The sequence below is a fragment of the Lactuca serriola genome, chromosome 9 (assembly GCF_051521515.1).
Source record: "Lactuca serriola cultivar US96UC23 chromosome 9, Lser_US96UC23_V15, whole genome shotgun sequence".
Lineage (NCBI taxonomy): Eukaryota > Viridiplantae > Streptophyta > Magnoliopsida > Asterales > Asteraceae > Lactuca > Lactuca serriola.
Genome location: NC_136416.1, coordinates 99910751 through 99936965, shown reverse-complemented (window position 1 = coordinate 99936965; position 26215 = coordinate 99910751).

The window sequence follows — 26215 nt, the reverse complement described above, 5'->3', positions numbered from 1 at the left end:
CATATTTTATGTTGACGCTTTTCAAACGACTTGTATTCTCAGGAAATCAATAAGCAGGTCAGTGACATGGGGATTCAAGATCATTTTTTCGAAATTTGGAAAATATTCAATGTTGTCTCTTTTGTGTATTTCAAGAACATGAAGAATATGTAAAAACAATGTAAGTTTGTTATATTGATGTATGATGTTTGGATTTGCTATGTTTCATTTATATTCAATTGTTATGATACTTCACAATGAAGTCACCCGCCTCTAGACGTTTCCATCGCTCTAGTCCGGGGGTGTGACATATTGGTTTCAGAGCATTGTTTATAGTGAACTTGTATATCTAGCCATACAAGATATACAACTATTAATACAATGGGACTAAAACACTCTGACTAAAAGTATACATACTTGTTAAGACCATATCATAACAAGAACAAAACAAGATAACTTAAAGGTTGAACACTACAATCAAACCTAGGCAGTTATGTAATAATATATGGGATAAATATAGCCTGATCAACTATATTTATTCGAGATATGACCAACATGTGTTTGGGAGTGGTAGTGGTAGTGGTGTTGTAACAAGTCTAAAGCTTCCCAACACGTTATCCAAAAGTTTTAAGGACCCAACCTAAAATAATTTAAATACTATAGGAGTATTTTTAGATTTCATTTATTTTCTCGTACTCATATATTCTTGCACAGACACCATGGCAGGCTTTCACCTCCCCGGAGACCCTTACTTTCCCAATTGGGGGAATGGGGTTGGATTGAGGAAGACCCAGAAGAAGACCCCGAGGAACCTATGGAGGATCCCAAAGAGCCGATAGAGTTTGAAGAAGAGGACGTCGATGAAGAAATCAAGGAAGATGACGATGAGGAGGTTGAGGAGGGAGATAAATCGTACACAGAGTCTGAAGTTATCAACCCTCCCTACATGGAAAGGGTACCACCGCATAGAATGGGCTACAATGGCCCTACACCTCCTTGGGCTGACAATATTGAACGATGGAGTCGACGCTAGGGTCAGCAACCACCATTTGGGATGAAACAAGGTTTCTACAATCTCCAGCATGGAGGACTAGCAGATCGCGCATTCCCTGTCATGGTCAGACGTATTAAGGACATCGGTGACCAGGCTCAAGTGACCATCAACCGGGTAATGCAGATGTGGGAGGCTATGCAGGTTACGGATGCTTGCACACGAGACCTAGAGCGAGACTTGTATCCAATGGAACGACTCATGGAAGATCTTGCCACTGCATGAATGGAGGTCAGGGAAAGCCAGGAGAGGTACGTTGCTCTGGAGGAGCATGTACGAATCACCGAACGCATATTAGCCAAACTCAAGGGCGCGTCTACCTCATCGTCAGCACCACCCGACCCTACTCATCACGACTAGTACCTGTTTATTTACTACCGTATCAGTTTTCCTTTTTGCACTGCCCTACGTATTATCGATGACATGATTAAGTGATTACACTACTCATGGAGTCGTTACTCTGTTAAATTTTATCTCACTTCAAGTATTGTATACCTTATGGAGGTAGTTTTTCATGTACTCAGAAGATTATTTTCAATGAAAAAAACAGATATATATTTTCTCATGATGTGTTACCTGTTATGTGCTCTATCGCTATTGTTACATGTTGATTTTGTAGACACACTTTCTTGTATACAACCGAAGCACTGATACTGTTCTATAATCAAGAAATCGTGAAACACAATACATTGGATACTCATTGTCCTTCTGATCCATGACATAAAGATGCCGAGGAGACCGATCCAAAAGAGCAACAACACTGCAGCACCACCGCCGCCCTGCCAGAGATGAACTCTATGGCCTTTCAAGCGGCAGTTTTAACAGTAGTAACAGCAACACTAGCCCACATTCAAAATGGAAATAATGGTGGTGGAAATGGCTAAGGGACGGGAAGCTCCCATCAATGGATGAATCAAGGGCCTGTAAAAGCCTGTACATATAAGGACTCTTCCAATGCAAGACCCCACAATTTCAACAGGACTGGAGGATTCATCGCTTTGAAACGATGGATCGAGAAGGTGGAGTTGGTGTTCGAGATATGCGAATGTCTGGAAGGGAGTAATGTCAAATCCGCGGCCTGCACCTTCATCGACCAGGCATTGTCATGGTGGAACGGTCACATTGAGGCCATGACACTCCTCGTTGTAAAATCCATGTCCTGGGAAGAACTCAAGGAAATGTTAACCACCGAGTACTGTCCCCGAAGGGAGGTACAAAAACTTGAGCAAGAACTATTGAACCTTACGGTGCAGAAATCAGACATTGACGCGTACATCTCGAGGTTTAATGAACTATCCATTTTGTGTCCTGGTATGATTACGTCCGAGGGAAAGAAGGTCGAGCGATTCATCTGGGGGTTGAGACCTCCCATTCAAGGTAACATAATTGCCTCAAAACCCAAGACCTATGACAGTGCAAAGCGCCTGGCCAAGAAGCTTTTATGATCATAGTGACAAGAAAAGTACCAAAGCAACCGAGGGAGAAAGCAAACAAGAAGGAGGGAATAAGAAGAAATGGGAGAACAAGCGAAAAGGATGAAAAAATTCAGGGCTATCCAAGAAACCACGGATAGTAGCAGTCCATTCTGCTACCGCTCCAGCCACACCAGCCCCAACCGCCCCAGCCTCAACCACAACGGTGCCAACAAATTCATACGAGGGTACCAATCCCAAGTGTGACAAGTGTAACTATCATCACTACGGGGAATGCAAGGATTTCCAATGCACTAACTGCAATCGAAAAGGACACATTGTCTGGTATTGCAAGATGCCCCCACATCAACACAAGCAGCCCAATGATAACAACGCCGGAGCCAGGTGTGCATGTTACGGATGCGGGGTAACCGGCCATTTTAAACACAACTGCCCCAAGAACAACAATCAGAATGTAGGAAGGGTCCTAACCATGGGACAAGGAGAGGCGGTGCAAGATCCAACCATGGTGACTGGTACGTTTCCCCTCAACAACTTTTATGCATGCATTTTATTTGACAGTGGTGCTGAGTGAAGCTTCGTAAATCACAGGTTCAAACACCTACTCAATCAAAATCCCCATAAACTGAACCAAACTTATATGTTCGAAATGGACAACAGTAAAACAGAATTAGCCAATGATATCTACGTAGGGTGCAAACAAACATTAAATAATCACTCTTTGCCAATAAGTTTGATGCATGTTAATATTAGGAGCTTTGATGTGATTGTTGGCATGGATTGGTTAATCCCCCACCATGCTTAAATTATGTGTCATGAGAAGGTTGTTCGCCTTCACCTACCCAACTCTGAAACTCTAATAGTTTATGGTGATAAACCTAGCTCAAACCTCCGACTCGTTTCTTGCATCCAAGCACAAAAGTGCTTGCATAAAAAGAATCACCTTTGTTGCTCATGTCGTGGATAAATCAAAGGAGGAAAAAAACAATAACGTTATTCCAGAAATACGTGACTTTCCTGACGCATTTCCAGAAGATTTTCTAGGAGTCCCTCCCAAGCACCAGGTCGAGTTCCGAATCGATCTTGTACCTGGAGCCACTCCAACTACCAAATCAACCTACAGGTTAGCTCCTGCCGAGATGCAAGAGTTATCTAGTCAACTAAGAGAGCTCCTTGACAAGGGATTCATCAGGTTGAGCTTTTCACCTTGGGGAGGTCCGGTTCTATTTGTCAAGAAGAAAGACGGATCTTTCAAAATGTGCATCGATTATCGAGAATTAAACAAGCTTACCGTCTAGAATCGATACCCACTCCCCCAAATCGATGATCTATTCTATCAGCTCCAACGAGCCAGTTACTTTTCCAAGATAGATCGGATGTCCGGATACCATAAACTAAGAGTCTGAGAGGAGGATATACCAAAGACTGATTTTCAAACCCGTTATGGGCATTTTGAATTCGTAGTCATGCCTTTTGGTCTCACAAATGCAGCAACAGCCTTTACGGACCTGATGAACCGAGTCTGTCGGCCGTTTCTCGACAAATTTGTGAATGTTTTCATCGATGATATAATCATTTACTCTAAGAGTAAGGAGGAGCACAGCCTACACTTACGACAAATTTTGGGAACATTGAGAGCAGAGCAGCTTTATGCAAAGTTCTCGAAATGCGAATTCCGGATTCGTAGTGTGGAATTTCTGGGTCATGTAGTCAGCGAAGAGAGAATACATGTAGACCCTACCAGGAGTAAGGCTATTGAGGGATGGGCAACCCCAAGAACCCCAACATAAATCCGACAACTCTTAGGCCTCGCTGGCTATTACTGAAGGTTCATCCAAATTTTTTCCAAAATCGCCAAGCCTCTCACCACGAAGGGTGTACTTTTCATTGGAATGACAAACAAGAAGCTGCCTTCCAAACCCTAAAACAAGCCCTCTGCAGTGCTCCAGTGTTGTCCTTGCCAGAGGGAACGGAGGACATTGTAGTATACCGCCATGCTTCTAATCAAGGGTTAGGTTGTGTGCTTATTCAACGAGGAAAGGTGATAGCTTACGCATCAAGGCAACTAAAGACGCATGATGTAAACTACACCACCCAGGATCTCGAGCTGGGAGTTGTGGTCTTCGCTTTAAAGATTTGGAGGCACTACCTGTATGGTACAATATGAACCATTTTCAAGGACCACAAGAGCCTCCAGCACATTTTGAATCAAAAGGAATTAAACATGAGACATCGGAGATGGGTCGAACTGCTAAACGAATATGAGTGCGAAATCAAGTACCATCAAGGAAAAGCGAATGTGGTAGCCAATGCCTTAAGTCGAAAGGAATACTCGGGTTGCCGAGTAAAGATGTTAACAATGACCGTCCATTCCCATTTATCCTCACAAATCAAGGAGGCTCAATAGGAAGCCTTGAAGCTAGAAAACTTCTCCAATGAGGCATTGCGAGGAATGGAAAAAAATCTGATGATCAATGAAGACAGAGCCTATTATCTTACAGACCGAATCTGGACACCGAAGTTCGGAGGATTCTGGGACGTGATAGTGAATGAGGCTCACAAAACAAGGTACTCTATTCATCTGGGTTTGGACAAGATGTACCTAGATATCAACAACATTATTGGTGGCCGAATATGAAAGCGGAGATTGCCACTTAGGTAGGCAAGTGTCTCACTTGCGCCAAGGTTAAAGTGGAGTATCAAAAGCCCTCGAGTCTACTTCAACAACCCAAAATAACCGAGTGGAAATGTGAAAGGATCACAATGGATTTTATAACCAAATTACCGAAGAGAGCAGACGGTCTGGATGCTATCTGGTTGATCGTTGACCGATTAACAAAATCCGCCCATTTCCTGCCAATAAAGGAGGCGTACAAAATGGAAAGGCTAACGCGAATATACCTGAAAGAGGTGGTGACACTGCATGGAGTCCCCATATCTATCATCTCGGATCAGGATAGTAGATTCACCTCTCGTTTTTGGCAGTCGCTCTAGAAAGCGTTGGGAACCCGACTGGATATGAGCACTGCCTACCACCCTCAGATTGATGGCCAAAGCGAGAGAACTATTCAGAACCTAGAAGACATGCTTCGAGCATGTGTAATAGATTTTGGCAATGCTTGGGATACCCACCTGCGCCTGGTTGAATTTTTATATAACAACAGCTATTATACAAGCATAGGAGTCGCTCCCTTTGAGGCCTTGTGTGGCCGGAAGTGCAGATCACCCCTTTGTTGGGCTGAAGTGGGTGACATCTTGCTGGCAAAAGGGAAATCATCGAGAAGCACCCTGATAGGGCTAAAAATTATTGGAGAAACTACAGAGAAGATAATCCAAATCAAAGCCCGACTCCAAGCATCACGTAACCGACAAAAGAGTTACGCTGACAAATGATGAAAACCCTTGGAGTTCTAAGTCGGAGATCGACTGCTATTAAAAGTCTCTCCCTGGAAAGGGATGATCAGTTTTGGGAAACGGAGAAAATTAAACCCGCATCACATTGGACCATTCGAGATTCTTGCCCGAATTGGTCCAGTGGCCTATAAGTTGCAGCTATCTTCGGAGCTCAGCAACGTACACCCTGTATTCCACTTATCAAATTTGAAAAGGTGCTTATCGGATGAAAACCTTGTCATTCCTCTAGAAGAGATTGAGATAAACGAGAACCTCCTATTCGTTGAAGTACCAGTCGAGATAATGGATAGGGAAGTGCAGCGCACAAAACAGAGTCGCATTTCGATTGTGAAGGTTCGATGGAACGCTAAGTGTGGATCGTAATTCACTTGGGAAAGCGAAGACCAGATGAAGCAGAAGTACCCCCACTTATTCTCTCGTTTATGATCCTACCTTTCAAAAGAATTTCGGGACGAAATTCCCTCTAACGGGGGGATGATGTCACAACTAGTATTTTTAACTAGGAAATTCTGTCCTCATGTAAAGATCAACTATTGTAAGACTTGTGCTAGCACATTAAAGTTTACATTAAGCTTCCTAATGAACTATGTATTGTTATAATAAAAAGCATTTATATCTCTCAATCTCTCCCAAATAATTCTATGTATCTAAAATCTCTCCCAAATCTCTCTAGGTATCTCAAATCTCCCAAATCTTTCTATGTATCTCAAATCGCTCCCAAATGTCTCTAAGTATCTCAAATGTCTCCGAAGTCTCTCTAAGTATCTCAAATATCTCCCAAGTCTTTCTATGTATCTCAAATCTTTCCAAAATCTCTCTAAGTATCTCAAATCTCTCCCAAGAATCTCTATGTATCTCCCTTAGTCGAAAATAACTCAAAACGAAAGGAGAAAACTTGAAGGAGCAAACCTAGTTCGGAACCCTTAGGAAGCTTTGGACCTCCTAAAGGAACCGATCATATTTGCACATAGCAGCCTCTTGACTCCGGAATACCCCCTTTCATCCGGACCATTTCGCATCCGGAAGCCTTTGAGTTGCTCCGGACAATCTTGCTTCAGAACTTTCCATTTTGGTTTGGAATGGGAAGAGCAGGTTCGGATCTCCTCAAGAACCAGGAAATCTCGCTCCGAAAACGTCTGGATTCGGAACATTCTATTATGCCTGGAAGAACTCGCCTCGCGCCGGAAGGACAAGCCGCCGAGCAGTTTTGCACCGGACTGCTTCGCACTTTAGAAGAGACACTCCAGAATTGAGTAAGAGGCTTCGGAACTTGCCTTTGACGCTGAATTTTTGCTAAATAACTCTGGAACCTCCCTTGGCACTTCGGACCCTCGCAGATTCCGGACCACATTCCAAATTTTTGTCCATTTCGGAACTTTTCTTCATTTTAGGAGATTTTGACGTCAGAAATTCCTCCCAACTCATGTTTTTCATAAATTAAACCCTTAAAACCCCTATCTTATGCCAAATTTAATTAATTAAAGCATATTTACACAAAATAATTATTGAAAACCAAAAAGGGATTAATTTAAACCATAAAGGGATAACAGGGTTTGACTTTGTGATTTAATGTAATCTTCCATTTCCCATGCAACTCAGAGTAGCCCATGCAATACCCACCAAATAACAATGTTTGAACCAATAGATTTCCATGCACCAACCCCTTCCCTCTTTTTCCTTTATCCCCTTAAATTCAACGACAATAGGAGAGTTTTAACCTTCTCCATTTCTCCCACTTCCCCTCATATTCACTCAAATACTTCCTTCAAGAGTAAGAGCAAGGATTTTGTTAAGGCTAACTCTTCCAGTTCTCCTTAAGAATTTTAGGTAAGATATTCCATTAATCTAGTATTTTACACCATTTTCAAGATAAAGCCATATTATTTTCTTCATTATGATATGTGATAAAAACACCTAGAACAACATTCCTTCCAAGGAAGTTCCTCAACTCATTCAAGAGCTTAGGCTTGCGTTCTTCATCCCATCACTCCAACCAATTCAAGGTGAGCTTCGTACCCCTACTTTTTCGAGATTTTTATTGTTTTTGGGGGAGAATGCAAGTCAAAACCTTGTTTTTTTAAACGTTGATTTAATTGCTTGTTATGCTTGTATGCTAAGTTTTATGTACTAAAATCCTGAAGCCTCCCAAAACTCGAAAACTTGATCAAGTCTCAAGAGTTTGAAGCTTATTTCACTACTTATGTATAAAAGATAAGAACTAGAAGGTTACAAAAATACAAGTTACGAATTTTTAGTAAAAAAATCCTAAGTAATTACGTCAAAATTGCTTAAACAAGTATTTTGGAGAATTTGGACCACTTTCAACAAATCACATAGCTTTGAGCCACCTTTTGACAAATATGAGTCTTATTTGATAAATTATAAATTGAAGGAACATTTTGCCAACATCAAGAATATTGGGTCATTTTGACAAGCCTGATTTACAAAGGAATATTTTCTAGAAACAAAAACAAAATATCTTGTCAACAAATACACCATTGTTATTTATGTAATAAATAATGGATTACAACGATTTGCTCAAAAATCTTTTAGTATTCTAGTCAGACAAATCTTCCTAGTACCTATATATATATATATATATATATATATATATAAATAATAGTGTACGCTTAAAGTCCTGTAAGAGTTATAACCAGAGTCTCCTGGAGGGGAGCGGGAATTTGTGTATAGATCTATACGGGGTTGACACCTCGCACCTTCGTTGTTCGCTACAGCTTGACTGGCTAGTCTAGGGTGACAAATGTCTTAAACAAAACTGAGGCCTGAAGAACATTAGAACCGGCACTCCGTCATATTAGTATGGTTATAACGACTCACTAAGAATATAACAGTATGTTTTTGAAAATCATATCAGTACACCTTTTGATTATAGACAACTATTGTTGTAAGTACTATAAACGAAGCTTTTATCACATCAGTCTTAGGGTTTTAAGACCACCATCTTGTACATCAGAAAATATAGGATTTTCTAGGGAAAACAATTTTATACGATTTCGAAAAACGATAAACTAAAACACACATGCAACTATACCTAATTAGAAACAAAATTTACAACCATTGATAAGAAAATATGGGATTTTCTGGTTTTTTCCAACTACCACAAATTTTTATACAAAATGCTTATGAACTCACCAACATATTTTATGTTGACGCTTTTCAAACGAATTTTATTTTCAGGATATCAATAAGCAGATCAGTGACATGGGGATTCAACATCATTTTGTCGAAATTTGGAAATTATTCAATATTGTCTTTTTTTTTTTGTATGTCAAGAACATGAACAATATGTAAAAACAATGTAAGTTTGTTATATTGATGTATGATGTTTGGATTTGCTATGTTTCATTTATATTCCATTCTTATGATATTGCATAGTGAAGTCACCCGCCTCTGGACGTTTCCGCCGCTCTGGTCTGGGGGTGTGACACGACCTGAACGGTCCTGTCATCTGTAATCTCTACATCAAGGGGACATTCCAGCTCCCCCAGAGCTCTAGCAAATTGCTTGCTAAACACGAGCGATATAAAACATTGGGTAGCCCCCGAATCAAATACTATCATAGCAGATATACTGTTCACTAAGAACGATCCTATAACGAAACACATAGACATAAGCGACAAATCAATATAAATAAAGAGATAAGGAGAAGATACATACCCGTCAAAACATCGGAAATTGCATGTGCCTCCTCCGCTGTCAACTGGAAAGCCCTGCTCTTCACCACAGGCGCCTCCGCACAACCCTGACGGCCATCGGTAATCCTCAATGTAGCAGGAGCGGGTGCCGCCACCTGTCCTGCTGCTGCTCAACTCAAGCAATGGAACCTCATGCGGCCCCTCTGATTGCCCTGGAAGAAAATCAGATCAGATACTGTGGTGGTGGTGGTGGTAGCAGTACAATCCCTGCTGACATGACCTGTTCGGCCGCGCTTAAAGCAACCCGAACTACCCGTCCTGCATGCCCCCTCGTGTATCTTGCTGCACTTGCCATAGCGGCAGCGGCCTTGCTGGCTCCTTAATCTGTCATCCAATACCTTGGGCTTTTTTCCTGAACTCCCTTTCTGAACCCCATGTGGTTTCCTCTTCCTCTCCATCTCCAAATCTAGCTCCCTCCCCCGAGCCCTCGCTATCGTATCCTTCAGCGTTTTGCAGCTGAATTGGCTCACAAATTGCCGAATGTCGCTCCTCAACATATCATGGTACCGAGCCTTTTTCATATCCTCGTCCACCACATACTGTGGAAAATGAAGGGCCCTCTCCCTGAACATGTCGATGGTCTCGGCCACCGTCTCAGTAGTCTGTTGGAGGTCCTGGAACTCCCATGCCAACTGCTGCACCTCAATCATTGTGGCAAACTCTTCCCTGAACCTGGTCTAGAAATCACTCCAGGTCATCGCATCGATATGGACATCATCTCCAACAGTTCTTCTAAACTCCTCCCACCAATCCCACCTCCTGTCCTTCAGGAGGCAGGAAGCAAGTCGAACCTTGTCCCTCTCGGGACAACGGCTAGTGGGAAAGGTGTTGGCGACATCCTCCAACCACCTGCTGCTAGCAATGGGGTCCTTAGTCCCATGGTATTCTGGATCCCCACAAGCTCGGAACTCCCTAAATGTCAATGTGTGCGTCCCCATCATGGTCGCAATCTTAGTGCGGAATGCACTCAGCCTCTCATCAAGAATCTCCAAAATGCTCTCCTTGGCCGTACTGAAGATCACAGGAGTATGGTCAATGATACTACGCATGATCTAAGATGAGATGAAATCCCTCATATGATCATCAAGCTGCCCGACTCCAGAGCCCAAGCCTGATCCCTCGCCGGCACCAGAACCGCCAATTGGTCTAGTGTGTAATGTCACCATGCTGAAAATACACCATAACAATCGTTAGAATACTCATCATAACTTGAGGGATCTCACACACTACAAGTTCCTTGCATTCATCTGAGCCCTCCTTGACTCGATTACGAATCCTCTGCTTCTAGTAGTACGAGCCTATACTACCTTCCACATCTATCCGTACTTTCCTCAAGAATTGCCTCGACTCCACCAAGTCCCTTTCACTATTATTGCTTTCCGCACTAATCTCATCCTAGGATTGCCCTAAGTCAATCTCCTACCCCATTTTCAACTATGAACTGCATCACTGCAACCTTTCACTAACTAGCTCGCGAATACCATTACATATTACTAAGACCAGATAATTCTTCGAATGAGAGGTCTCTCCTTACAACGGTTGGAATCAAACAAGAGTTGCACAATAGGGCTAAACCTAACCTTCTGAAATTATTTAGTCCTCGTAATATGTAACTTAGCGTATTTGTTTACTAGTTAGTTAAAGGAATCTAGGACTACTAAAAGCATAAAGCAAGCAGCATTCAAGCATTGAGTAACCAAAACCAAGCATATCCTAATCAGGCCATATCACTGACTAATCAGTACTAGCATGCAGTTCAATAAGCTCATACAGTAGGCATACAAGGCATCCTTCCTAGATCCTTAGCTCTAATCTAGCTTGCAATTCACATATTCATAATTCATATCATAACATAAACGTGTATGGGTAATTTGGGAGAACTTACTTGAGCTCGACTGATTGCATGCACCACACCCTTTTCTCTTTCAAAAATCCTTTTTATAAAATGCTTTTCTTTTGAAAATTTTCATACCAAGTCCTCAGTTTGAGGTCAGACAGACCCGAGAGTGTACCTAAATCCCTCAAACCAAGGCTCTGATACCAACTTGAAACATCCTAAAAATCATGAGCAAAAATTTCATTTTTAAACCATAGATAAACCATAGTTATTAAAAACATTTCATCAAAACTTAAGTTATAGTATCTCAAAACATCGTAAACGATATATCCATATAAGAACATGTGTCAAATATATCAAAGTAAACATCCTAGACTGAAACATCATGGTGTGTGCAATGCACTCATCCCGAGCTCTTCCCTTTGCTACTAGAAGTACGTGAAACCAAAACTGAAAACTGTAAGCACAAAGCTTAGTGAGTTTCCATAAACTACCACATACCAGACACATAATCACATAATCACATATAGACATAATGTGGGCCCCTCCCCTTTATTGGGTGCTGCTCAACATCGAGCCGTGCCCGACATTGGACAGTGTCCGGCAACGGGCATCGCCCGACATCGGGCCCCACCCGAAATTTAGTAAAGCTCGGTATACATATAAACATATCAACAAATACACATATGATAATCACATAACATAAGCATATAAACATTCCTCGGGCCCTGCTCGACATCATACCGAAACTCGGAAAGCATATAAACATTCCTCGAGCATAGCCCGACACCGGACCCTAATCCAGAAACATACAATACAGACACATGCAGGAATCACGAAGACATCAAGCATACAAACATTCCTCGGGCACTGCCCGACATCGGATCGCAATCCGGAAAACATATAAACATACTTCGGGCACCACTCAACATCGAACCTTAGTTCGGAATACATACAATCATAAATACGGGTCGACATTGGAGCCTTTGACTTGTTCAAATAGAGGAAAACTCACCTCCAATGTCGGATGATAGTTAAACGTCTCTGCCCCGAAATCAGCTCTACTCACTCCCTGAACCAAAACAACCCCTTAGATACCATTCCATACTCATAAACCCTTTAGGCCCAACTATGGTTATAGTTAAACTCAAGGTCAAAGTCAAAGTCCACGCTCTAAGTTGACTCAACTCGTCGAGCTTGCCCTTCAACTCGCCAAGTTCCCATGAGTCACAGAATCATGAAATCACGATCCAACTCGTTGAGTTTTCCTTCAAATCACCAAGTTCTTCCTTTTTTAACAGAATCAGAAACTACAACTCAACTCGTCTAGTTCCTCTATGAAACTCGTTGAGTTCTTCAGTCTGTTAACCCTTTTTAATGCATTAAGTCATTATCCTTAAATCTAAGTCCCAAATTCCAAATCTAAACCGAAAATACATCTATGAGGGTAAAGTTTCTAACTTTAGCCATTAATACCCACTCTAGAAGAAATAAGTTCTATCCCTAACCCAAGAAGGCTACGGTCTTGATCCAAAAACAACCAAAACTACAGGATAGACCATGAGGTCATAGATTTGGACTCTAAGGACAAAATGATCACGTAAAGTTCTAGATTTGTCTACATGCATGGCCATTAGAAGCTCCCAAAGGCCAAAATGATGGTCTAAAGGTTGCATGGGACTTCCATTGCCATAAAGTTGGCACCTTTATGCCATGAAAACCCCTCAAGACCTTAGATCTGAAGTGTTAACCTATTTGGGACGTCCAACTCCCAAGGACCATGATATTTGGATAAAAACCAAGCAAAATAACCCTAAACGAAGATGTAAACAACAACAAGGCAAGGATCCAGCTTTATACCAGAAAAATGTCATGGATGATGCAAGGATTCTGGATCTACAATCTCCTTGTGTCCTCAAGATTTTCCTTCTTCCAATGTCTTCAATGCACACACTAAAACACTTAAAAATGGCTCACAAACACTCACAATAGCATTAGGGTTTCGAGATTAGGGTTTTGGACGTGGAGGCTAAAAATTAGGCCAACACCTTGTTTAAGGTGTTTAAACAGGGTGCAAACCCAGGAAATTAGGGTTTCATATCTACCAGCCTACTCGTCGAGTTGAGGCCTCCCAACTTGTCGAGTAGGTCACTTAAAATACGCGAACCTTATGATCTCTACTCGACGAGTTTGGGGCTTCCAACTTGTTGAGTTCCTCTATCAAATAGAATAAATTATAAGTTAAATACATAACAGGAACTAGGCGTTGCATATACAATTCAACAATTACTAAGATGATCATAAAACATGATACTAAAGCATTCTCCTTTCTTTTGAGATTGGCGAATCTTTTATCTTCATGCTTAATTGATTCATTTTTTCGTCCTGCTACACTTTGAATCTTTTCAAAGTATCAGAATTTTGTTTAATCTTATAAATGCAACCATATTTACTGAAGTGTTTGTAAATCGTGATGAATAGAGTTATCGTCCCTTGTGGTGGATTTGAAAAGTCTATATCAACATGTACTAGATCCATTAGTCTTTCACTTGCCTCATATAAAAATGTTAACAATGATTTAAGTAATAATTTTCCAATGAACAATATTTTAATATATTATACAATCTGAATTGTACAATGCTAAGTATTTGTCCAGATGGCGATGAGATTTCTTTTCACTTGGTCAATTATGACAATACCACAAGCGATATCATAAGAATCAAATCCACAATTAATATTACTATTACTAGAAACATAACCAATGCTTTCATTAATGTCATTGCAAGGAAATAAGATAAGGAAACTACATATACCAAAAATTCTCTTTTAAAATGAAATTTGGAACTTGTCCTTACAATGCACGAAATGAAAAAGGGATAATGTCATTATAACCCAACAAACTATCAATTTCTTGTTTAAAAGGCCCCTCATGTTATTTTTTTTGCATTTCAAGGGCATAAACTTGTATTTTAACTACTAAATAGAGGAAGGAACACATGTGAAGCAGGTTTTAGCGATTACAATGAGCTTATTTGGATTTTGTATATTTTTTGAAGAATTAAACTTTAAAATAATAATTCATGAGGCATTTCTTTTTTCTTTTTTTTGGAAACACATCTCCATTCCAGCAAAAAAAATGTAGAGTCATTTGTGCTTTCATTCTTCCCATTTCTTTGACCTTCTTATCTATTTGACTTGCATCCATAACCAAATTTTGAAATTGTTCTCTATTAGAGATTTCGAGAAAAGAGAAGCATAAGTAGAAACAGATTGGGGATGGGAAGGAGGAGGCGTGAGGTAGATGAGGAGTTGCAGGTGCAAAACATCAAAATCCAACCCGGGTTCTTCGTCAAGATCTGGGTTCATCTGTAAACTCCAACATAGCTCATTCTCTTTCTCCAAACAAAATGGAAAACTTCAAAACCAAAGCCATATATAAATCTTTTAACCAACTAATCCAAGAAATGAAGAAACCTAGCACCACTAATGACTACCACAGTGCACTACCATGAACCAGCATTAATCGTCAACCATCGTTCTCTCACCATCCACGAACCAGATATCAGTAACCCAACTTGAAACCCAAATCATCCAAAAACACGAATCTTCTTTTAAATCGAAATCGAAACCTATATCTTTTTTTTAAATCAATCGAAAACCAAATCTTCTTATAACTCAAAACTCAAACACATATCTTCTTCTAAATTAAAATCAAAACCCAGATCATCTTCTAATCGAACTCCGAAATGTAGAAGTAGAATGCAACATAGCACCAGAAAACAGAGATTAACTCCAAGTTCCCTAAACCTTTTCAACCTCTATTATCGATAGCTTAATCTCGTTTAGATATTCTCATCTGAATCAAGCACCATCTCCCTCTATATCTTCGGTGTCATCCTTTTAGAATTTCTCTTCGGAAAATTTTCATTCCAAAACCTAGTTTTGGAAGACGGTTCAGACGTCCCAAGATATGTGAAGTCTGTAAAGAGAAGATCGTCCAAAAATTTTATGGTGATCAATAAAAAGAAGATTATTCATGACATTAGAGAACAAAAATAGGAAAGATAAATGTCAGATGAGTCTCAATAAGAAGTGCTTGTGCTCCAGTTGCTTAGATCCAAAAGAGATAGATATCCATTTGTTTTTTTGGTATATTAATAAAATAAATAGCTAAAAGGAAAAAGCTAATGAAATAGCTATGTGGAAGCTGATATGACTTTTTTTGCCAATTCACGTATGCTAAGTCATTGTGTAACCTATAAAACCGGGAAAATGTATATCAATGGTACAATTAACAGGTCACTAGCAAGTTAAGTGATCTAAGATACACCAAAATAACATAAGGGGCCTTTTAAACCAAAAACCAATAGTTGATTGGTTATAGTGATATTTACCCATGAAAAAACTATATTTTTGGACATCGAAGAGTAATAACAATCTGTTAAGTTATCTTATCTCCCTAGTAGTAGATCCAAATTCTGACCATCGAACCATGTGACCAAAGTCCATTTCTCATGATCAGATTTAACTCACTTTGCTCAAGCTTCATTTTTTCTTTTAGATTATATGATACCATCAAAATGATATCATCACATTATGTATTAAGAGTCTACGAATATGAACTTATGGAGTTAGACAATATATGTACCTGAAGTAATGTCCCTTCAATTGGCAGTAAAAACATATGGAATATTTGGGTTTAACAAATAGGATGATCCAAGAACGAGCCTTTCTCTTTACCACAAGATCAAATGCTTTGATCAGAATGTGGATGACCATCTCTAGATGACTGCGGAAAAATATTTCCCAAAGAATGAGGAATAATATTGTTGTCTTGATTTGACATCTAATATTAGGAGAAGAGAGAATTCAAGTTAGTCGATTTTAATCCATAATTATTAACCTAAATTTAAGTTAAGGCTAGAATCCATATTCTGTATTCGAACTTTGAAGAGGGATGTCGTATTCAAATTCGAATCTATTTTAGGTTGGTAAGGATTTTATCAATTTCAATCTTATGAAAATCCTTGATCCTTTGAGATTCATTTAATCTTATCAATTTCATGTTTAATCTCGATTATGCTCTTACCAATTGTGAATAGGATGCCAAGGATCACAATTAAGATGTGAATAACCGTGCAAAGCTGCCCAAACACCATCAATCGATTTATAATCTCCCATTGATGTGTCAATTAACCAAACACGCTCCATCAACAATTATAAACACCATTTGTTTCATCATTTCTTATTTATATTCTCAAACTATTGTGACGGTTAACCACATACGCTCCACTAACGACTCATAAAGAAAAGATGTGAGTTTTAATGGATTAGAATACACTTCACATTTTTCCTAAAGTAACTAGAGTTGGAATTTATATAAAAGGTTCTAGTACATTAATAGCATTATACTTTTAAGAGGTTATTTCCTATCAAATCCGTACGACTAACGACCCATTGACATACAAAGGAGCGGTAGGTGAGAGTGGACACTCATTCAACAGCCGTTTTATAGTCCGTTTCCATATACCCCCACCCCCATTCGAGTATGGTTTTGTGAATGATGCCTACTATTGATTCGACTGACTTTTATTATACATATAATATATTAAACGTTTAATCATATATAGTATAATGTGTATTTTAAAACTGTTCAAAATACTACGGTTTAAAATTAATTTTCGAATTAAACTTTTAATAATTAATTAATTTTAAACACTTAATGATTTACCAATTATCTTTTAATTTAAATCATTATGGATTTAAATAATCATCTTCAAAACAATTAATAAAATAATTTTAAATCATTATGGATTAAATAATTATCTTCAATTAACAATTAACATAGAATTCAAATTTAATCCTTATCCCAATAATCCTTTAAATTTTCAAAAATAAGGGGTAAGGGTTAAAAGGTTTTTAATTATCCAAGTTTTAAGGAATTTAAAATTATAATTAAGAAAACAAGAAAGCTGAAGGGATGCTACCAACTTTCGAAAATAAGGGTGGAGGCTAGGGTTTCAAGAACCCTAGCAATCATTAAAAATTTTAGGCTTTAAGGTTTCATTTCCATAAACGCTAATTTTGATCAGTTCATTTATATGCACAGTCAAATAGAAAACTTAGGCTCTGATACCACTGATGGGTTTTCTAGGTTATAAAAAAAAAATTCATGTGGCAGAAAAACACTTACACCCTTAAGTTCACATGCAACCTAGAAAATATCAATGTTTTCTCTATTGATAGCAATAACCAATAAACATAAAAAAAACCCCTAGAGAGGGACAATGAAAACTGAAATTAACATAAAGATTAGAGTTACATACCTTTTGATTAATATAGAAAATAATCAAATCAAATCCTCTTGAAGTTCTTTGGAAAGCAAGAACCAAAACGATGATGCCTCTAATGGCTCACACCCAAAACCAGAATCCCTATAATGAGGAGGAGGGAGGAGATATGAAGGGAATTTCGTTCCTTTGCCTTTAGGTAACGCCATGAACGAAATATACAAACCTAGGTGTCACAACTTGAAATTTTGTGTCTTGTAATCATTACACTCAAGTAAAATGTAGAATCAAAAACTTAAGAGCATGTATGATGCTTACTCTATGACATCAAAATTTTCAATCAAATACACCATACAAGTATTACAAATAGTCAACAAGCAATTGGAAACCCTAGAAGTTCTTGTTTAGGTTCATTTTGGACTAGGACTTCCTTATTGGACTCAAAGGACCAATAAGCTTCCAATTTGGCTATCATGGGCTTAGAACCTTTAAATGGGCTCTAATTGGACCCACTTTCATTTATTCCAACATTTTGGGCCACATTGGGCCTAGAATGAAATGAATTAAATATTATGAACCATAATTAACTTAAACTAGCCCAACAAAGTATAAAAATCACACTTATATTTTATAGGGCTAATAATCATCAAACCTAACTCTAATATGGGCTTAGGGGCATTAAAGCCCAATACTCTTCTTTTTCTTTCAAAATCTCGGCCCAAAGCCCAAAACCAAGGGTGAAGAGTTGACTTATGGAGTGCCACCTCACTTATACCTCACATGCCTCCATGCATGGACCAACAAGCATCTAGGAGTGTCACTTCAACTCCCTCTCTCTTCTCCTCTTTGTTCTCGGCCGAGAGTACCACACACACACACACACACAACCATTCACCTAAACACTCTCAAGAACACATCACAAATCCCTTCACTTTCCCTTCAAAATTTCGAGATTCAAGGGCCTTGCAAGGAGGATTCTTCACAAAAATATCATCTAGGTAAGTTGATGCTTGGATCCACACTTTAGACGCCTTCTTATATCCAAAAATCTCTTCTTAACTCATATGAAATCATAATCTTGTATCTTAGAACTCCTTAAACTCGAGATCTTCCAAGGAAAGGTTGCTTAGGCCGAAAATCATCTCATTTTCTTCCATCTCTTCTCCAAAACCGAAACCACACCCAAAGGTGAGCTTCATACCCCCTATTTTTCGCTTTTTATGAGTTTTGTGGGGGAGAATACAAGCAAATGTGTAGATCTATGAGTATATGTATGCTTGGTGTGATTTCTATGCTTATATTTATGCTCTTATGTGATTGTGGTGTTAGATCTAGTCAAAAAAATACCTTAAGATCGAGATCTACATTAAGTTGCATGAAATAAGTATAAACTATGTTATTTCACACAAATCATGTCTAGAAAAATAACCAAGTTGATTATTATGAACATCTTTGGGTTTAAAACCCATTTTTGGACTCAAATGCTAAAAATATGAAACTAAAGGGCCCAAAATGTCAAAATACAAATTCTGAGGGATGAGATGAGTCAAAACAGTTTCAAGAATGGATTTTCCAGAAATTTACTCTTTGGAAGGATTAAAATGTGAATTTTTAAGCATAATGGGCCAAAAATGAATTTTTCGGCCCAATAAAGCCCAAATTGCGAGATTTTCAAATTAGAGGGGCTGAAACTGTATTTTTCTGTAAAACAGGGGACTACTAGTGCTCCAAGTCCATTGCAAGGGTTAAAAATGCTTTTCATATTTAAAAGGGACCAATGATGCAAAAATTTTCTATTTTCGGCCAAAAGTGTAAAAATTGCGAAAATAAGGGTTTCAGCCGAGAAAAATATCATTTGAGGGACTAAAACTGTTTTTCAAATAACTTTGAGCTGAAAAATAACTTTTCTACAAGTTTTGATACTAAAGTGTCAAGAAAAATGGTTTAAGGACTAAAATAGAAATTCTTTTATACAAAAGGTCAAAAGTGTAAATTTATCCAAAAGAAAGGGGCTGCAAAAATGCAAAATTCTAATGTTTTAAACAATAAATCCGACATGATGAAATACAAGTACCTCGACTATCGGCGAAATATAATACACCTTCAACACCAAAAATCGTTATCAAACGAATTGATTCGGTCTCGAATCAATAACGAATCCGAAATTACTAACACGACGATACTTCAATACACATGCGGAAATCTCGGGAATTCAATACACACGCGGAAATTTCGGGAAGTCAATACACACGTGGGAATACACCAGACGTCGATACACCGTCTTTGGGCCCGAAAGTTTCAAATCGTGCTTGTTGGGCCTAGCTAGCCCAATGACATGATCTTTAGGCCCGAAGGAAACTCGCTTACATGTAGTTGGGTCTTATATGACCTAATTCCATGTAAAAGGACTTTTACAGGCTTTGTGTTGTTGGACCCCAAGGGTCCTCTGGTGCTGCTAGTAAAGTCGAGAATTCACCAAATGCGAGTCGGGCTAAGGCCCCTTCGCATTCACGATAGCCTTGAACGACTTATGGAAAATATCGGGGGCTTCGCACCCTCTTTTCCTCCTCGGTTGTGGGGCTATGAGAAGTCTGGGTGTTTAGATTAAGTGAATACTGCGAACGACGCCTAAGGGATCGTTTGTATAGTTGTACACTAGTCATTTTCATTAATGTGTGTTTATAACAATTCACAATCCATAATTAATCCAACGTCACCGGGACTCAACGAATACACCCATCGCAGCGAAATAACAAAATATAAAAACATTTGATGCAAAGTATTAGGAAAACATCGGGTTTTCCTAGGGTTTTCAATTAATACACCTGCGAGTTACATACCGAGTTTTACAAATTGTACTTTTACATCTATAGAAAACAAATAAGCATACTTACGGATCTTCAGCCTTTTTATACTATGCTCTTTCCAGAAAGTATCGGATTTTTTGGTGATTTTCAAAACAATACAAACCACTATATTTCAAACATTACTTATGAACTCACCAACATTTCATATGTTGACGTTTTTCAAAATACTTGTATTCTCAGGTAACAAGTAAATCGAAAAAGGAAAAATGTACTCAGTAAGGTCTTGTTGTTGTTCTAATTAGTATCAAACAATTTACTTTTGGGCATGTAATATTATGGATCAATGTACTGAATGTAAACGCTACTAGTTGTAATATTCCAATGCTTGGTAATGTATGATGTTATGTTTCATGTATATTCATTGTGATGATATTCAATTGAGTCACGACAGCCCCCGGACGTTTCCGCCGTCTGGTTCGGGGGTATGACACAAGGGGCCCTATTTATAGTTTAGCTAACTTGTAGAAAAAACAAGATTTGAATTCATTAAATATTAGATTTAATCCTAATTCAAATCATTTCCTTTCATGCGACAGGAGGATTCCAGACAACCTAGGACACCCTCCAAAACCGTCCATACCATGGCTGGTTCTAGAATTACTTCTTTTGTTCAACTATTGAACAATTACAACTCACCCCTTGCACCTTTAACTAATTCCAATTAATCTTGAATTAATTCCTAATTAATTCTGATTAATAAGTAATAAATTCTAACTGATTTCACGTTAATTTATTAATCATATAATAATCTAATAAATTATACTTCTCTCTCCTAATATCAATTCTAGCTATTTCTGGTCATGAGGGCAACCCAAAAGGGACTTTGCTTCTAATTACAAGAATATACCAATTTAGCTATTGGTTTAGACACCTTAATCCAACACAAGCAAGATCAGACCTTGTACAATTCATGGCATACATGATGGATCCAATAGTCAAAGCATATCGAACATCTTTCATCTTCTCTAGGTCAGCCTTAGTGCTAGGACACTGATATGAACTAAGTATTGTTCCATATGCCACTGGTACATATCTCTCTTAGAGTTTTCTATCTTGAATTGGTTAAAGACTTTGTGTAACATCCCAAAAGTAGTGGTAAAAATTTCCATTTTTAAAATTATCAAAACGATACATCAAGTGTCTCAAAACCACCAAAATACAAATATATCAAAAATAGTCAAAAATCATTGATGCAGAAAACATAAGGGGATGTTATGCGATCACGCCAGACGCTTCACTTTCGATTCGGAAGTACCTCAAAATGTTAAATCACAAAACCGTAAGCACAAAGCTTTGTAAGCTTCCCCAAAATACTAGACACCATGTAAATGGCCCAACCCAACATATAAGTAAATGGGCCCAACTCGTATAGACCCAACCCCATCATATAAATGAGCCCAACTCCGCATATAATGGGCCTAACACAAAATATGTAAATGGGTCCAGCCCAACATATATAATAATGGGCCCATCCAAGTGTATAAATGGGCCCTGCCCTACATAACATGCAAGAGTCAAAAAGACAACTAGCACAATCTAGTGGGCCGACATTGGTGCCTTCAACCCACGAGTACAATGAGAAGACCAACCTTGCTAATGTAGTCAAAAGTCAACAGCTCACAAATTAGGAAATAGGTACTAAATGCCACCAATATCACCAACCAACATAAATATTTAGGCCATCTTTCTAAACTAGAAATTGGATTAAAAGACTAAGAGTTAAAAGCCAACCCTTAAAGGCAACGGTCAACTAAGGTCAAAATTTCCATCAACAACTCTCCACGTCGTGGCCTTTCTTGGCAACGTCATGGGCACAAAACGCCAACATAGTCGATGATTCCCTAATCCTCATATCGTGGCAGCCTAAGGCCATGCCGCGGGGATAGTTCTGAATAGCTCAAATGAGCTTTATCTATTTTCATCCAATTTCAAGAGCTCCAAATCTCATATATTGTCCTTTCTAAGGTCTTAATCGATAAAGTGTCCAAAATTATCCTTTAAGACACCCCTTTATGCCTAGATCTAAGTCCTAAAGTCCGAAAAGGAAAATTAATGCATATGACTACACCATTAACCACTTAATCCATGAAATATTCAATTTAAAACTTCCAAAAGTACTATAGAGACCCTAATGGAACCTAAAAATGTAAACCTTATGGACATGCATACCCCATGCATATCCTTTCCCATATTTAGGTCAAAAGATTCAATATAACCTAGAATTCAAGCAAGGCTTTCAAATAACTACCACTTCTTAGATCTATGAGATATAATGCTCTTGACATGGAAAAACCATGAAGTTGTAAGCTTTAGCTCTTCAACCCATACAAAACACCTCAAGGGAGCATAATATACTATAAAACTTAGATCTAAAAAGTAACACATGAAAAGATGGGAACTTGAGGACTTACAAACGGGTCCAAAAGATGCACACAAGTGAAGGGGAGGATTGCTTGTTGAATCAAGGTAGTGGCTCAAACGAGCTTAATCTATTTTTTTTTTCCAATTTAAAGAGCTCCAAAGCTCAAATATGGTCCTTTCTAAGGTCTTTATGAATAAAGTTTGCAAATCTATCCCTTAAGACATCCCTTTAAGTTTAGATATGAGTCCTAATTTCCAACAAGGCAAATTAATGCATATGAGTAGACCATTAGGCAATTAATCCATGAAATATTGAATCTAAAACTTCCAAAAGTACTTTAGAGACCCTAATGGACCCTAAAAATGTAAACATCATGTACATGTATACCTCATGCATGTGCTTTCCCATATTTAGGTCAAAAGATTCGATATAACCTAGAATTCAAGAAAGGCTTTCAAATCACCACCACTTCCTAGATCTAGGAGATATAATGCTCTTGACATAGAGAAACCATAAAGTTGTAAAATTTATCTCTTCAACCGACACAAACCAGCTCAAAGGACCATAGTATGCTATAAAACTTAGATCTAAGAAGAAGCACATGAAAAGATGGAAACTTGAGGACTTACAAAAGGGTCTAGAAGATGCATACAACTGAAGGGGATGATTGCCTGTTGAATCAAGGCAGTAGTTCAAACGAGATTAATCTATTTTCTTCCAATTTAAAGAGCTTCAAACCTGAGATATGTTCCTTTCTAAGGTATTTATGGATAAAGTTTCCAAATTTATCCCTTAAGACATCCCTTTAAGTCTAGATTAAATTAATGCATATGACTAGACCATTAAGCACTTAATCCATGAAATATTTAATCTAAAACTTCAAAAAGTACTTTAGAGACCCTAATGGACACTAAAAATGTAAACCTTATGTACATGAATACCCCATGCATGTCCTTTCCCATATTTAGGTCAAACAATTCAATATAACCTACAATTCAAGCACGTCTTTCAAATCATCACCACTTCCTAGATCTTTGAGATATAATGCTCTTGACATAGAAAAACCATAAAGTTGTATACTTTATCTCTTCAACCCACACAAACCACCTCGAGGAACCATAATATGTTATAAAACCTAGATCTAAGAAGAAACACATGAAAATATAGAAACTTGAGGACTTACAAAGGGTCCAGAAGATGCACACAAGTGCAGGGGAGGATTGCTTGTTAAATCAAGGAACTAACTCTTCTTCATCTTCCTTTAAAACAACAAACCACTTTCAAAATGAGCACCAAAGCTTCCAAAGGGTTGGGGTTTGGACAAGGAATTGTTTGAGGGTGATGGAGGTTGAGGGTGGAGGAAACCTTAGCCTTAACTTCCATTAAATAAGGTTTAAAGTCCAAAAACTAGGGTTTGGCCCTAGATGTTTGCCACGACGTGGCACCCATATAAAAAAGGCACTAACAAGTAAAATTTCCACGTTTTGGTGATGCCATCACCAGGTAGTGGCCACCCAAATTTTAATTTATATATAAAATTCATACCTCAGGATCTGGATGTTACAACTCTCCCACACTTGAATTAGACTTCGTCCTTGAAGTCCTCCGCTACAAACAACTCGGGCTAGTGCTCCCCTATCTCGATCTCGGATTCCCATGTCCACTTGTGTGACAACCCGAAATTTCTATTCTGCACAAACATGTCAGGTCAATAGAAGTCAGAGCAGTTGCTGTTAATTTTCAGACTTTTTAGAATAAGTTTGAGTATTTCAGGATTTACACTTTAGGAAATATCAGGAGAGAGGATGCCCTAGAGTATTTTGTGCACATAATAAGTTTCAAAACTCCAAGAGTTTGAAGTTTGCAGCTCAAATGATATTTTTGGAACAACAACTCAACAGTTTGAAGTTTGCGGCTCAAATGATATTTTTCGAACAACAACTCAACAGACTATATAAAGGGAACTTAGCCATTTTTAGTTCATTTCTTCAAATTCAACTAGAGAAAAGCCCAATTCTCTCCCAAGGATCTTCAATCTTTTGTCCCAAATTGTAAGTATTTCAACCCTAGAGTCTATTAAAGTGTATTACATGCTTAGATATGATTGAAAACACTCATGAATCAAAAGAAAAAGGAGTTTACGACCCAAGATCTTCTTGGACCGTAAACCCTAATTTGGGTGCCAAAGTGTCACACCCCGAAAACCAAAGGCGGAAACGTTTCCAGGGTTGACTCCAAGTTGAGTATCAAATCCAATGCACATAGTAAGTAAAGTAAACAACCATTACATTACATATCAAAGTTTACATTTGTTCAAAAGTAAAGTTGTACATTCGTAATACATAGTATATATGAACAAAAGTAGAGACGAGTCTTCTGTACGCTCCGTCTTCTCCAAAAGGATCGCTAGGTACCTGTCTAATGTTGACCTGAGAATACAAGCAGTTTGAAAATCAACATAAAGCTGGTGAGTTCATAAGATGTTTGGTTTTGTGAAAATGTGCGAGTTTCCTTTGGTTTACCGAAAAGTTGTTATCCAAGAAAATACCATATTTTCTTAAAAGAAAAGATTGGTTGATTGTTAGATTACACGGTTCTGGTTATGTTTAACTATGATCCCAGGAAAGTCCCATACTTTCCTGATTGTATATTAATAAGTGTGAAAGATATATAGTTATCTAGTTTATTACTCTTTTCTAGTTATGTAACGTTTCCCCAGGAAAGTCCCATACTTTCCTAAAAGTAATTTTAGTTATTGAAATTCGATATACTGATTGATTTCCATTCGTACCTATTGTATTAACTAGGTATTCTGATATCCTAATGGTGTTATCTTGAAGTATACTTAGCTACATATCTTCGTATTCGTGTTCTTATTCTTAACATATTCTTATACTTATTCGTGTTCGTATTTGTATTTGTAGTCGTATTCGTTTCCCTAATCCTACTCCTATTACTATTCGTATTCGTATTCGTATTCCTATTCGTATTCGTATTCATAGTCGTATTCATTTCCCTAATCCTACTCCTATTACTATTCGTATTCGTATTCGTATTCCTATTCGTATTCGTATTCATAGTCGTATTCGTTTCCCTAATCCTACTCCTATTACTATTCGTATTCGTATTCGTATTCGTATTCGTAGTCGTATTCGTATTCGTTCTGTTCCTAGTCATAGTTTCGTTATTCGTTTTGTTTGATGATTAGTATAAATTATTCGTAGATTATGAAACATAGTTAAGATTGTAACATTTTATCAAGAAAT